We start from the raw sequence: 15,621 nt of genomic DNA, 5'->3' as shown, positions 1-15,621 counted from the left end.
CTTAATGATTAATACCATCACAGTCCAGCCACAAACCTTTCTGCCGCAGATAATGCCAGCCAGCAAGCACGCTTGACACTTTTAATGTATAATTAAGTAGAAAAAGTCAGCACTCAGTATGCAAATTTTTCAAAATGATAAATGATGCCATACAGCAGTAGGGATTGATTTGGTGTAAATGAAACTAATTAAGGAAATGTCAAACATAATTAATAAAACAGGTTTAAGCTGCAAAACATTGTCAATTGAATGAATGAGGAGGCATTGGCTCCTATTGTTTCTGCTTTATTTAGGGCTTGTGTTTAGCTTGTACTCTGTTCCTAAATGCACTTTCTCTACCTCACACCCTCCACTACCAATTCCCAGAGAGGGGGAAAATAAATTTGCTTGTCTCTCCACTGACTGCAGAAATTAATTGCAGAAATCTTGTCCCATCCAAGTGTTACATTCACTCACAGGACATTAACATAACTAATTTGAAAGAGCCCAAATGACTGCATAATAGAGCACTGTCAGTATGCCTGACAGTCTTTGGTCATACCAAATTAGCTTGGTTTTCTAATTGAAATTTTTTTCCTAGGACTCTTTTTATAATTTTTTCCTCAGCTATTCATTTTTGATAAGAACAAAGGTTTTATAATTTACAAAAGAGTGCTTGACCTATAATTACTAGGAGGAAATTAGGGGAGGTAGAAAAGTCAGATTTAGTCCTGGTAATGATGCTAGAGACCTTGCTCCCTCTAGGGAGCCTGAAGAATAATGGAATCTTCTATTTTTATGGGCGACCTGTGCACTGGTGCTGACTCTAACTGTGAATCCACTTTACTTTGCAGATCACTTGCTTAACACTAAAAGTGCCAACAGAATCGCAGGCCATTATTCCAAATGTCATTTGGTGCCAATGCCATTTTGAAATGTCCTTCCCTCTAAGTGAAGGAATCAAGGAACATCTGCCGGTCCTCTTAATTTGTCCTTGTAAATCTTCCCTTGGAAAGGATTTTGTGCAACTTAAGTTTTAAATGATGTGAACAAACAGGATCAGAAGGAAGACTTTGGCTCTTAAAAATGGATACTTGTGTACCTATGTGGAGAAAATGGCACCTCAATGGTTCTATGATTTTGATAGTTTTTGAATCTTTTTCTGAAATTCTTTAAAAAATTTTTTTTAATACTTGTCCTTGTTTTTAGTTTAGCCACTGAAGAAGTTTGTTAATGTGCCAACTTTAGTTAAATCTTAGAATAATTTTTTTTGTAAGGTCAAAAAAGAAAAAAAATAAACCAATTGGAATTTACTGTTGGCATTTATTTATTTAATTATTTTTCTGGAAAGAGATTTGAATTTTGAGTCAAAAGGCCTGGGTTCAAATCCTTGCTTTCCTTTGAACAAGTCACTTATTCTCTTTAGACCTTTGTTTCCTCATCTGTAAAACAAAAGGTCTAATGATGACTAGAGTTTTTCCCCAACTCTACATCTGTGAACCTTTGGTCTTTTAATCACAAATAGATATCAGTGATCTATATTGTGTAATAAATCAGTTTAAATTAACATGGTAGAATTTTATTAACTCAGACATTTAGATAAGAAGACTTATATAGTACAGATATGTTTCCTGATCAGTGAGTCTTTGTTGAGCCTTGTGACTATGTTCTGAGGTCATATTCTTTCCTTGACTTACCTCAAAATATTTTATTCCTTCTGAAATTTGTTTACATAATCTAAGTTTCTTTCCAGTTTCTTGAATACATTATAGTTTTAGGGATAATAGAGACCTAAGAATGTAAAAATCAAATGACATTTTTTCTTTCTTCCAGAATATATTTTAAAATAATTATATTTCATCAGATGAGATGATATTGATAATGAGCTTTGTAAGCCTTAAAGTGCCATGTAGATTTTGGTGACATTATCACCATGGCACCATTTTCAACAATATCATTACTGAATAATTTGGAATTTGTGTCACAATATTATGGTATATATTCATTCTCTAATGTTAGCAAAATTACAAATATAATCCTTGCATAGTTGTGTAGTATTGTATTTACTACAGTTCTTGTATAGACCTAATAATTCCTTTATTTGCATCTTGTGAATCTGAAAGCAAAGTCTAATTGTAAAGTTCTCCCTTATATCAAAACTGGATACAAAGTAAAACATTATTTATGAATTAAAAAATAAGAAATATCCTTTCTCAAAGATTAAAAATGATATGGAAATTATGACTGACTCTTGCCCACAAAAGGTTGGAAAAAATACCTCACTTCAGTTTACAAAGTGCTTTTCTTGTATTCTGGGCTGGGGCCAGTCTCAGGCCATGCCCCTCATAGTTTATGTTCAGTATGGGAATGAAATGAGACACTTGCAGGTCAGTCGACAGCTTTAATAAAAAAAAAAGGAGATTTACTTAGCAATAGCAAGAATATATTTGACAAGGATATGCAAGGAGAACACCTTGAATTGATTCATATGAGTAAAGGTCTTCTGCTTCAGACATAACCGTTATGATTTGCTAAACAAGTATCAGAGTAAAGGGGGGGGGGATGGGTTCAATGTGGTAAAAGCTCCTTGTGGCTGTTCTCTACCAAGAAATGAAGTTAGTAGCCTAAGTCTTTAGTCGTTTGAAGTCAAATTTTGAGCATGATCTCAATATCTTTTAAGGGGAAAATACAGATTACCTCCATTGGGTTAGGGAATTAGAAAATTTTTCCATCACACCTTCAATTGTCATTTGAAATTTTTATTGCATTCTTTATTGTATTCTAACGCGTATTTTATAGAAGGGTAAATTGAAGTCCAAGCAAATGAAATGCTTTGGGCAGGATTTTGCAGGTGTTAAGTGGCATGGGCAAAATTAGTTTATATGTCTTCTGGACTCTTGGGCTTAATTCATTATAAACACTGCCTCTCAGATGAGTAGTTTAAGGTATGTTTTCTTTAGAGGAAAGGAAACATGGAAAAGATCATTGTCTATGAAAAAATAGGAAACATCTTTCACAGTCTATTGATAATATGTGTGTGTATGTTTGTCTTTGTGTGTTTGTGTGTGTGTGTGTGTGTGTGTGTGTGTATGTGTGTGTGTGTATTATTCTGAACCTATGGTTTTATTGATGTGAAGAATTTCTTACTTGCAAATTGTAGATGGTGCAGTGGCTAGACAGAGCCTGGAGTTAAGAAGGCCTGAGTTGAAATCCCGCCTCAGATACTTACTAGATGTGTGGCCCTGGGCAAGTCACCTTATCCTGTTTGCCTCATCTGTAAAATGAGCTGGAGAAGGAATGACAAACCTTTCCAGTATTATTGACAAGAAAATCATATATCATAAAAAACAGTATCCAAATGGTATCACAAAGAGTTGGACATGACTGAACAATAACAAAACTCTTTCCAGAGATACATAGTGTTATAAGTAATCTGTTGAGCTTCACATCTGATGTGATTTCCTATGCTACAATATGAACTAAATTCAGCAGAAGTTAAATGTTATAAACATTGGGATTATGATGATGATGATGAATAGGTGGTAGGTAGGATAAATCAGTAGTCAACTTTATTTTTTTATACTTTTATTTATGCAATTGTAAGTATTTCAGAATGAAGACTAGCTGGAAAACAAAACACAGCAAAACAAAAACTTAATGGAGAAAATGATCCAACTTAACTCCATCTATGACTCTATTTAGAATTAGGGAATATGATAGCATCTCTTCATAAGTGGAAATATATGAGGTGATGGTATCTACTTGAATACCTCTGCTTAGCCTCTAATGTTGTACGTTATTCTCTATGACAGAATAACAGACTTTCTTGTCAATAGTTGGTGATCTACTATATCTGTACCTGAGCTGATGTTTCCTGCTGTGTCTAGTGAGATTTTACTTTGCATCACAGAGATTCCTCCTTTCATACATGATTTTTCAGTTTCTGCAAGCTGTGCTGCTTTGAGTACAGAGATGTCTGTACAAGACTCAAAGATATATATTACTGACAATTACTTAGCATTATTAAATTAATTCCTCAATAACAACAAAAGATGTTGTATAGTCTATTAGGAATTGGTACCAATGTTTTGTAACAGTAATTAAAGACTACATAATTCATTTACTTGGTATTAATTTTGGTAATTGAATCATTATTTGCTTTACTAGGTAAAGGAAGTACTGAGCACTATATCCACTAAATAATGGCACCACTAAGTAATCTTTATAAGTAAATTATTTAACTTAGTTTGACAGGAACCAGTTTTTGTTTGTTATGATTTTTATAACGGAGTAATAAAATTTCAGTGTGGTGTTAGGCAGGGGGGGAAACAATTGCAGTTGGAGTAAAACAGAATAAATTTTAGTTTTATAAATGGATTCCTCTTATATTAATATTTCCTTCTCTTTTTTAAGGTTTTTGTAAGGCAAATAGGGTTAAGTGGATTGCCCAAGGCCACACAGCTAGGTAATTATTAAATGTCTGAGATCGGATTTGAACCCAGGTACTCCTGACTCCAAGGCTGGTGCTTTATCCACTACGCCACCTAGCCACCCCTCCTTCTTTCTTTAATGAACATTATTTCTGCCTAGTTTTCCTTACTTTCTTCAATATTAATGCCAAAAAAGGAAATAATCAAATCTTAAAAAAACTGTAAAGCTAGCAGACCAATGAGGAATTTGGAAGGATGTGATTTTTGGTGAAAGAACATAATAATCTCATCATTTTGTGTTTGAATGACAAGAACACTATGAATTTTATAATTATGTATTTTTTAGACTTTTAGATTGCTTTTTAATTGTGGAGAGCAGAATTTTTATTTCTGTTTTATATATATATATATATATATATATATATATATATATATATATATAGTAACTGTGACTTAATTTTGATAAAAGCAAAGAGTTGGCCTTCAAAAATAAATTGATATATGTTGAAGTCTCCACTCTTGATTTGAACACAGGTCTTTCTATATCCAAACCCAACATTTTATTCACTCTGAAAAATCACTTCCTATGGGTCCTTCCACTTTGTACAATTGAAGATTTAGAGTGCTAATCAATCAACAGGTATGAATTAAGCACCCACTATTTGCCAGGAAGCACAAAGAAAAACACAACCTGACACTTGATGGCAAGACCCTTAAAACTGCAATGACCAACTCTTTAACTTCAAGTTAAAAACTGCATTGCAAGTGGTTAGAGGTCATGTTCAAGTCTAGGTTCCCTAAACAGATGGGTCATATTTACAGACTAAAAAAATAGCAAAAGATTGACTTTAAGTGAATTAGTATTTAAAACAGAATGTTCCTATATAACATTTGTTTAGTCATTTTTCATTTGTGACTACTCTGGGTTTTTTTTTTTTTTTTTGGCCAAGATATTGAAGTGGTTTGCCATTTTCTTTTCCAGCTCATTTTACAGATGAGGAAATTGATACCAGCAAGGTTAAGTGACTTGACTAGGATCATACAGCTACGTGTGAGGCTGAATTTGAACTCAGGTCTTTCCGACTTCAAGTTTGGCAGTCTATCCACTATGCCATCCAGCTGTACTTCCCCTAGAAAACAAACATTTTCAACAACTTATAATTTTTTAACATTGAAAAAATCAATTACAGTGACAAAATAATATTATTTTAAACAAAATAAACAAAACTCTTCTTGAGATTATTTCATATCATAAAGCTAGGTGGCACAGAGGATAGATTATCGGGCCTGGCATTGGGAAGACCCAAGTTTATATGCAGTCTAATACACTTAGTAACTGTGTGACCCTGAACAAGTCACTTAACTTCTGTTTGCCTTAGCTTTTTCAATTGTGAAATCAAAATAATAATAATAATAATAATAACAATAATAATAATAATAAATAGTACTTCCTAGGGCTGTGAAGATCAAATGAGGTTTTAATTGCAAAGAATATAAGATCTGGAAAATACTAAATACTTAATAAATACATGTTTCTTTCTTCACCCCTTTGTACCGTCATTTACCTCTCCTTGATTGTCAAATTTCTTGAATTCATAATCTGTATCTGTCATCTTTCTTGAACTGGTTTGCTCCTTCATATCAGCCTAGTTGCGCATGGACTTAGTACTTGGACACTTAATTGATTTACAGTCTATTGCAGCTCAGAACCCCAAAATTGAGCAGTTTTAGGCTCTCTCCACCCCTACAGGGATATCTGACTTCCATTCACTTTAACACCATCTATTGCTCTTCATCCCTTTATATTTTAGTTGGTATCTAGTATTATTAACCTATTGAAACTACTTTCTCAAAGGCCTCTAATGACCTTCCTCATCACACACAGCTGTGGATTTGGAGTCAGAATTTCAATAATTATAGAACCAGAGATTGCAGTTAAAATTTAAAAATACATTTCTTTGAAAAGGAGAGTCCCTAAAAATATGACCCTTATATCCACCCTCATGTGGAACTTAGCCAGATAATACAATAATGTCACTAGTATTTAGAACAAAATGGGAAGTGAACCAGGCTTGCCTGATGGCTTTTGGTAACTCTACTTTTGTCAGCTTCTTTTTCTCTTGGAGAACACTTTTATTTCAGATGCTCACTGTCTTTGCATTATATGGATACTTTTCTCTATCTCTTCACCCTATATATAATCTTGACTTTTCCCCTCCTACTTTTTTAGGAATGAGAAACAAGAATTGGCAAGTGGAAAGAACACTACCCTTGAATCAGAAGGACGTGAGTTCAAATCCAGACTAAGATACTCCCCAGCTGTGTACCTTGGACAAGTCACTTAACCCTGATTGCCTTGCATTCAGGACCATTTCGAGTTGTCCTGATTCATAACTGGTCACCTGACCCAGAAGGCCCCAGAGGAGAGAATGAGGTTGATCTTCTAGCTCAGCCCCTCTTGCTCTAATATAATTCACTTGCTTGTCATGACAACACCTCCCCGATGTCAGGATCTTCTTCGAGAACAAGGTCAAACATCAAATTCCTACTATTTGTCAGACACTGCTAAGCACCTTAAATATATTATCTTATTTAATGTTTACAATAACCTTGGGAGATGGGGGCTACTCATATCCTCATTTTACAGTTAAGGAAACTAAGGCAGAGATTTGCCTTTCCCAGGGTGACCTGCTTAGATTCTGGGGACAGATCTGCACTCAGATCTTCCTGATTCCCAATTCAGCTCTCTACCCCCATTCCACCAGGACCTTTCATTCAACAGGTAACAGATGAGAAAGGGTTAAACTAGATAAGCTTATCATTGCTAATTTGTTTGTTTATATGTCAATTATCCTAGACTTTAGTTCAAAGACCCTTAAGGCTCAATTGCATGGGAGAAATGTTGGGTACCAGGCTAATGTGTAATATTATTTGTATTATATTATGTTACAGTGTATCCAAACTTAAATGTAGACTTTTGGTCAAGCTGAATGCCAGCCTCTATATTCCTGTTCTAACAAAAACCTAAAAAGCACATCAGATCAAATGATGATGAATAAATCCAGTGAGAAACTATGGTAAGTGACTTTATCCTTCCCAGAATGTCACCCAGAAGTCTCTAAGTATTAAGAAAAGGGTTACCATGAGCAAAGTCAGTGCTAGAAGACAAGCAAGACTGTAACCTCCTAATGTGATCAGAGACATATAGACTTCCAGTTCTCTGGATTCAGAGGTCAAAAGCACAAAGGTGTTCCTTGAGAAACCACAGGAGAGTTGGAAATCCACAGCAGGGACCCTTGAAGTGACAGGGGCAGTTCAGGTCTGAGATCTCCCACCCAATCCAGGATTTCCACTGTCTGTAGCTCGTAGCACTGAGACACCATTGACTCCTGCAGATATAACATTCTTCACCTCAAAGACCTGGAATATCTAATTCTAGGAGGAAGTCAATGTATCAACCCAGCTAACCAAGTGACCAAGTCCAAACAGAATTGACCACCTCAGTCAAAGTAAAGAGGCTGAAGTTAACACAAAGTCCCATTTCAGGCTTGAGAGATGAGTAAAAACAAGAAGATGTAGACTACTATTAAGAATTATAATGGGGGTGGCTAGGTGGCACAGTGGATAAAGCACCGGCCCTGGAGTCAGGAGTACCTGGGTTCAAATCCAGTCTCAGACACTTAATTATTACCTAGCTGTGTAGCCTTGGGCAAGCCACTTAAACCTCATTTACCTTGTAAAAACCTAAAAAAAGAATTATGATGATAATAATGATAATAATAATAACAAAATTATAAAAAAATTATAATAGATTCAAGAGTTATCAAAAACTCTAAACTGAGATAGGTAATTCCATATCTACTAAAATAGAGCAGGAAAAGTTTTTAACAAGTAATGAATAGCTCAATGAAATGAAGTAAGAGATAAATGAAATAAAAATAATGAAGGAAAGAATTAGAAAGAATATAAATAGATTGGAACAGAAAGTTGTAATTCTTATCCAAGTAATGGCCTTACTGAAAATTAGAATGGACCGAAAAGAAGTCAATGATTCTATAAGACACTAAAATATATTAGGACACAGTTAAATGATTAAAAAGAGAAGAAAACACTATATTAATTTTCAGAAACAACTGACTTGGAAAATAGGCCAAGAAGAGAGAATTCAAGAATCTTAAGACTTCCTGAAACTATGATTTAAAACAGGGGCAGGAAGTGGGGTGAGGAATTGAAAATCCAGCCTTCAGGCCATTTAATCTGATGCTACCACGACAAACACAGATGGGACTCGAAATTCAATAAAGCTAGGAGCTTTTCAGGGGTGAATCAATCAAAAGTTTGACCAAAAAGTGTAGGCAAATGATGTTATAAATATTCAAATGGAAGAAAAAAAGGTTCCCTACCTCTGATTTAAAAAAAAAAAAGCTTGAGCCTTTATGTTATAATTTCAATAAGTTTTTTGCAAATTATAATAAAATTAGATTTATAACAAATTTTGGGATTTTTGCATTTTAAGTATTGGGAACTGAAGTTTCTAAAGAACTTTGATGTAATTGCAGCTGAGAAAATGTTTTAATAAAAATTTATATAGCTTTGACTACCAAAAATCCAAATCTTCAAATCAAGATCTTTTTAAAATTTTTTAAATATAGTTTAAGAAGTACTCAAGTTTAATATTTCTTAAATAAAAATTTTCCATAATTTTCCAAAGAAGATACCAAGAAATGATGAGATGACAGTTATGAAAGTCCAGTTCTCCCTGTACTTCAGCATGTAAAATAAAATACTGACAATGAAGAATTAAAAAAAAAGAATCTCTAATTAGTACACAAGTTAGATTTCTTTCCATAACCTAAATAGCTCAACTTGGATGTGGTGGAAGTCTATTGGATTATCTCCCATAAATGAATTATAAAATAGGGAGTCATGTTTTGTCAAGGCTATCTTCTGAAAAATATTTCTAAGTTCCACATGAGTCCAAAATGTGATTAAAAGTTTTTTTTTTTTAAATATCACAGTGATATTAGATTGCATTAAGAAAGGTATGGCATGAAGCATCATGGAGCTGCTTGGAACTCTTGCCCTAGTCAGGTCGTGTTTGGAATATTGTTTCCATTTCTGATAATTAAGGAATTATGTCAATAATATGGAAAAATTATAGAGGAGGAGAATGATAAAGTTCATGACATATGAGTTTATCTGAAAGAAACTAGGGATATTTAATCTAGAAAAGAAAAGACAGAAAGCAGGGGGATAGTTGTTTTTATCTACCTGAAATGCTGTCATATGGGAAGGAGAATATATTTCCTCAGGTTGTTCTCACAGGGTAGATGTAGGACAATTGGCTAAAGTTTCAGAAGCTAGATTCCAGGAAGAGCTTTCTACATTGTGATATTATCCCAAAATGAAAAGAGTAGCTTTAGAAGACAGTATGTTCCTCCTTGGTCCAGTATTTAACCAAGGCTAATGGAGGGATTCCTTTTTAGGAATGGGTTAGATTCAATGGCCCTGGGATTCCCTTCCAAATGTAATATGGTATGATTATGTGGAAGCCCTACTTATTGCTCCCAGTGATACTTTTGTGAGGGAGCTAGGTGACACAGTGGGCAGAATGCTGGACCTACTATCAGAAAATCTTGAGTTCAGATTTGATCTCAGATACTTCCTCCCTGTGTAATCCTGAGCAAGTCACTAAATATCTGTCTTTCTCAAATGTGAAATGCATATAATAACATTTACTTCCCAGGATTATCTTGATCAAATGAATTTATATTTGTAAAACACTCGATGAACTTTATTGTTTGTTGTTCAGCCTATTCAGTTGTGTCTGACTCTACATAAGAAGAAAAAACCCATTTGGGGTTGTCATGGCAGAGATATTGCAGTATTTTGCCATTTTCTTCTTCAACTCATTTTATAGATGAGGAAACTGAAGTAAACAGAATTAATTAAGTGACTTGCCCAGGGTCACACAACTAGTAAGAGTCTGGGACCAGATTTGAGCACAGGAAGAATAGTCTTCATGTCTCCACCCTAGAAGTCTATCCACTTTACCTCATAGTTGCCTCTTATAGTACTAGATAAATGCTAACTATTGTTGTAGTCATAGCATGTGATTAAGCACAAAGATGACAGAAGAAAATCAATGATGAAAATTCAGCAATATGGATGATTACTGAATAATGATTGGTAGCTTGGCAAATATGTTTTCTCTTCAAGACATTGTTATTTATTAAGTGCCATCTATGTAAAAATACTTGGACAAGACAAAAAATGTTTAAGTCCAGATTCCTACTCTCAAGGAACTTGCATTTTATTTGGGGGAAGAGAATCAACTATAGGCAATACAGAAAGAGGAAGTAAAAAATGAAAAACAACCATAGGAGCTGGGGAAGAGAGAAGTCACTTCCCACTGTAGCCAACGTATATTATATTGTGACAGAAGATGATTCGTCTAACCGATTCACTATGATTTTTTTTTTTTCTATTTGTGGTGATGGATTTGTACTGATCCACACACATTCTTTCACCTACTTCTCCCTTCCCCCTTCTAACCAAGGGAATGTATTTGTGAGGTGGATGTCCAGGGCTTAGGTTTCAGTCTTTGACCACAATGGAGTGAAGTTAACAGGCCCATGTGGGGATTGAACCCATGACCTTCATCTCATTAGTTTCCACAGCTAACCAAAGGGAGCTAGCCTGCCTCAAAACCTTAATACCACTATGGAAAACTGCTCTAGCAATACAGAGGTTACTCTGAGGAAACTTTATATCCATTCTTGGTCATTAGGGGAGAAGATCTAAGAGACATTTCAATGTGACTATTGATCTCACCCTTAAAATACATACATGTGCATACACACACACACATACACACGGTAGTTCTCTTAATCTGAAAGTTTTATAATTAGTGATTAGACTGAGGGATAAACTCACCTACTGGTAACCATTCAAAATTTTAAAGATCTATTGCGATAGTCCTTGTTTCATTCAATCCTAAAAACGTTTATGAAGTTTCTACAGAATACACTGAAGTGTGCTCTATACCAAGGGAGACATGGAGATGATGATCTTGTGCTTCCTCTGAAGAATCATGTACTTAACATCCGTTTTTTTTTTTAAAGTTACTTAGAACTCACAAAATTTCAACCTAACAGTGAGGATATCTACTCCTGTTCTCTCATCTTAAAAAGGAGGCAACTAAAGTCAAGAAAAATGGAGTGTCTTGCCAAAGCTCACAAAGGTTCTCAACAGTAGCATTATCCTTAAAAAATCAGGTCTTTTAATAATTGGGTGATTTTTTTCCTGTTTGTATAGCTTTGAGACCTGTGGCAATGTAATTTGGTTGTCAAATTTTGAATTAAAATCCAAATTATGAAGAAACTGTCTTAGTTACAACCAGGAGCCCTTAACACTGAGATTCATGAACCTGTTAAAAATTATATCTTTTAATTCATTTTTTTATAATCTATACATTTTATTTTAAAAATGTTATTCTTAGAGATCATCCATAGGTTTCACCAGACTACCAATGGAGTCCATGATATACATAATGGTTAGGAACTCCTGAATTAGATATATTCCCTCTCTGCCACTGGAAGAAGGATAGACTACTAAGACTTGAAAGGTGTAGCAAGAATGTTTATCATTCCATTTACAAGGATGTGCTAATAAGAGAGGTTCCCCCCCCTAACATGGCCAATATAACATCAGAATCATTACCTGCTAGCAACCTTTCTCTCAATCCAGGAAGACTAGTCTTTTGCCCACTGTCATCATCTGTTGTTGGGCTATTCTAGTTTGGCAGAGCCTCTAAGAGCCTTAGCAGATCCAAGTCACAGTCACTGAAAGAAGAGTCAATGGAATAGACTCTTGTGAAGGATGTCTGTGAAAATAGTAATAAAGAAAGTGACATCAGTCTGTTGGACATCTATTACTTCAAGGATTTTCCGGTTTTATTTTTATTTGCATTGGGAGGAAGAATAGTGTAGAAAAAGAGCGCTTCCTCCCAGTGAAATGCACACAGTCATGATTCTTTCATATGCCGCTGTGTGACTTTGAACTAGTCATTTAATCTCTGTTGGCCTCAGTCGACTAGATATCTATCCTCTTTAGTCATTTTCAACCCTATCTCACTCTATCTGAGAAAACAAAAACTATTAATACTGCACCTAAACATTTGATTATGGGTGTTATTGACATATTGGCAAATATTGATCATTATCCAATATTCTGCCAAGTGAAATTTATAATGATGAAAGTTGCAATTTCAATATAAAGAAAGAACTTCTTGATTATTAACATTGCATGAAAATACATGGAGTAGGGGCAGTTAGGTGGTGCAGTGGAGCACCGGCCCTGGAGTCAGGAGGACCTGAGTTTAAATTTGGCCTCAGACACTTAATTACTTTAGCTGTGTGTCCTTGGGCAAGTCACTTAACCCCATTGCCTTGTAAAAACTAAAAAAAAGACCAAGCAAATACTTGGAGTAGGCTTCCTTGTGACATACTGCATCTTATCAGATGTATAAAACAGGACTGGTTGACCATTTGCCAGGGATGTTAGATAGAATTATTATCTCTTGAATATTGGACTTTTATTGTTTAATCATTTCTTGTCATGTTGTCTGATGCCGATTCATTTTGGCATTTTCTTGGCAAAGAAACTATAGTAATTTGCATTCCCTTTTTCAGCTCATTTTACAGATGAGGAAACTGAGGCAAACAGGGTTAAGTGACTTCACCAGGGTCATATAGTTAGTAAGAGTTTGAGGTCAGAATTGAACTCAGGTTCAGATCTTCCTGATTCTAGGCTCTCTTCTCTATCCACTGTGCCATTGGACCAGAAATATTCCAAGGATTTTTCCAACTCTATGGCATTAGAATGGGCATTAAGTATCTAAGGCACTCATTAATGTCTAAATTTCCATATTTATTAACTAAAAAGAACTTTCAAGGTTATAAATGTTTAGATTAGGAGGAGGGTTTAAATTAATAGTTGAGGAGTTATATGACAAAGGGAATAAAAGTCTAGCCTGGGAGTTAAACCCCACTTCTGACAAAGTACCAGATGTGTGGACTTGGGCAATTCATTTAACCTTTCTGTTTCTTAAATACTTCGTTAACACTATCATTAGCAATGAATTGTTGATTTACATTGATGGAAGGAAATTCCACATGTTGAATTTCTTATCACAATGAAACCAATTTTAAATCTGTACCAAAAGGGAAAGAAAAATTATTCTTTATTAAAATAAGGAATACTTTTCATATCATTGTATTTGTATGAAGAAATGCATATAAGGACCATCAGGAGATCTCCTTTGTATAATAAATTGAATCTATGGACAATCAAGGGCTAGCATTCATTGTAATGGTGAAATGAATGTTTGTTCACATGAGTAAACTGTTCTCTTCACATTATAGAAGAATGTAAAGAAAGTCCTCTGAACACTGTGTGAATCTTTCTGGTGAACTGATGGGAGAACATGTATAAGAGTTGCCCAGGACATATGAATGTGATTGACTGTCTATTTGAACTGTTGTAAGGAATATCCACATAGATGAGATTACAAATATATCTGGACTATTTGAATATTTGAAAAGAAACAAATATAGAAAAGTCAAATCACCAGTTGTTGATGACTCATGAAACCTATGACAATGATGAAAATCAGGTAGACGATGACTTTGTTAAGTATGTATTTATCTGTAAAGAAGCAAACCACAGAGATCCACTATTCACAGAGGAAATGAGTATGTTTCAAGAGTATTAGAGAGGTAGACAATCAAGATGAATGTAATAGTTCCTTATTTATCTATTTTATTTAAAACGCTAAAAAGCATAGTGATAATGATCCTTTCCTTAATATATTGAACAGAATTCATTGACAAACAAAAAGTTAGCATTCCTTCTATTGGAGAATCACTAAAGGTCTTTTTCAATAAGATCAGGGATAGAGGATAGATGACAATTATTATTACTATTATTTAGTATATGTTAAATTGAAAAAGTGAGACAAGAAAAAGAAATTAATTAAATAAGTTTAAGCAAAGAGAAATTAAATTATTCCTTTTTATTGATTCATTTAGAGAAGAATCTACCATTCTACTAAGATTAATTGAAATCATAATTTTAATAAAGAGATATGAAACAAACCTCAAAAACCATTAGCTATGTTCATAATTACCAACAAAAGCTAGCAGAAAAAGGCAGGAAATTAAATTCCATTTAAAACAACAGCAGAATATATAAAATATCTGGGAATACAAAGATCAAGGCCCACATGGTAAGTATGCAAAATTAACTGCAAAACCCTGTCTTAAAAATGTATTTTAAAAACTAATTTTTATTTATATATTTTGTTGTTACAGAACCTAAATTACCTTCAATATACTTTCTATCTTCCAGCACATTTCTAAAATAAAGAAATCAAAAAGCAAAAAAATTCAGTTCAATTGATCAATATATTGAAAAAGTACGAAAATATAGTTTGTGGACATTCCAGAAAGGAGGGACTGAAGTGTCTTCCCACATTTTGGCTCTGCTTACTTCACTCTGTGTCACTTCATTTAAGTCTTTCCATATTTCTCTGTATTCATGAATTTCTTTTTTAGCAGCAAAATAACACTCCATTTTCCATTATTACATCACAACTTGTTTGGTTATTCCCCAATTGAATGACATCAGATTTGTGTCAAATTATTTGATACCACAAAAAATATTACTATAGTTTTATCATATATATGTATATATACATATGTTTGTGTGTGTGTGTGTGTGTGTGTGTGTGTGTGTGTGTGTGTGTGTGTGTAGTGGAAACTTTGGGTCAAAGGATATGAACATTTTAATCACTTTATTTCTATGATTCCAAATTGATTCAAAAAGGTTGATTTATAGTTCCACCAACTATGCACTAGTGTGTCTATCTGACTAGAAAAGAGTGTACAACCTTTTTGTTCTTCTGCCATGTTATAAATATCTATACCATCATTTGCCTGTTGTATTTGATAAAACAATTAATTTGCCAGGCAGCTAGGTGGTGCAGTGGATAGAGCAGGAGGATGAGAATTTGAATCCAATCAGACACTGAACCTTGATTGCCTCTCATCCAGGGTCCTCTTCAGTTGTCCTGATTCATATCTGGCCACTGGACCCAGATGATTCTGGAGGAGAAAGTGACTGGTGATGTAGCTCAGCACCCCTTCACTCA

At 34.4% G+C, this 15,621-nt stretch overlaps 1 long non-coding RNA gene across 1 annotated transcript in view; it reads left to right on the top strand.

Moving 5' to 3' along the window:
• LOC141496817 (uncharacterized) overlaps positions 1–6,695 on the top strand; it is a 59,134-nt gene extending 52,439 nt beyond the window's left edge. Inside the window, exon 4 of the long non-coding RNA XR_012471175.1 lies at positions 6,640–6,695. This is a non-coding gene — a long non-coding RNA (uncharacterized LOC141496817). The remainder of the gene's footprint in view (positions 1–6,639) is intronic.
• The last annotated feature ends 8,926 nt before the right edge of the window (positions 6,696–15,621 follow it).

Source organism: Macrotis lagotis, chromosome X (assembly GCF_037893015.1).
Source record: "Macrotis lagotis isolate mMagLag1 chromosome X, bilby.v1.9.chrom.fasta, whole genome shotgun sequence".
NCBI classification, from domain to species: domain Eukaryota; kingdom Metazoa; phylum Chordata; class Mammalia; order Peramelemorphia; family Peramelidae; genus Macrotis; species Macrotis lagotis.
This window is presented reverse-complemented; position numbering and strand designations above follow the sequence as displayed.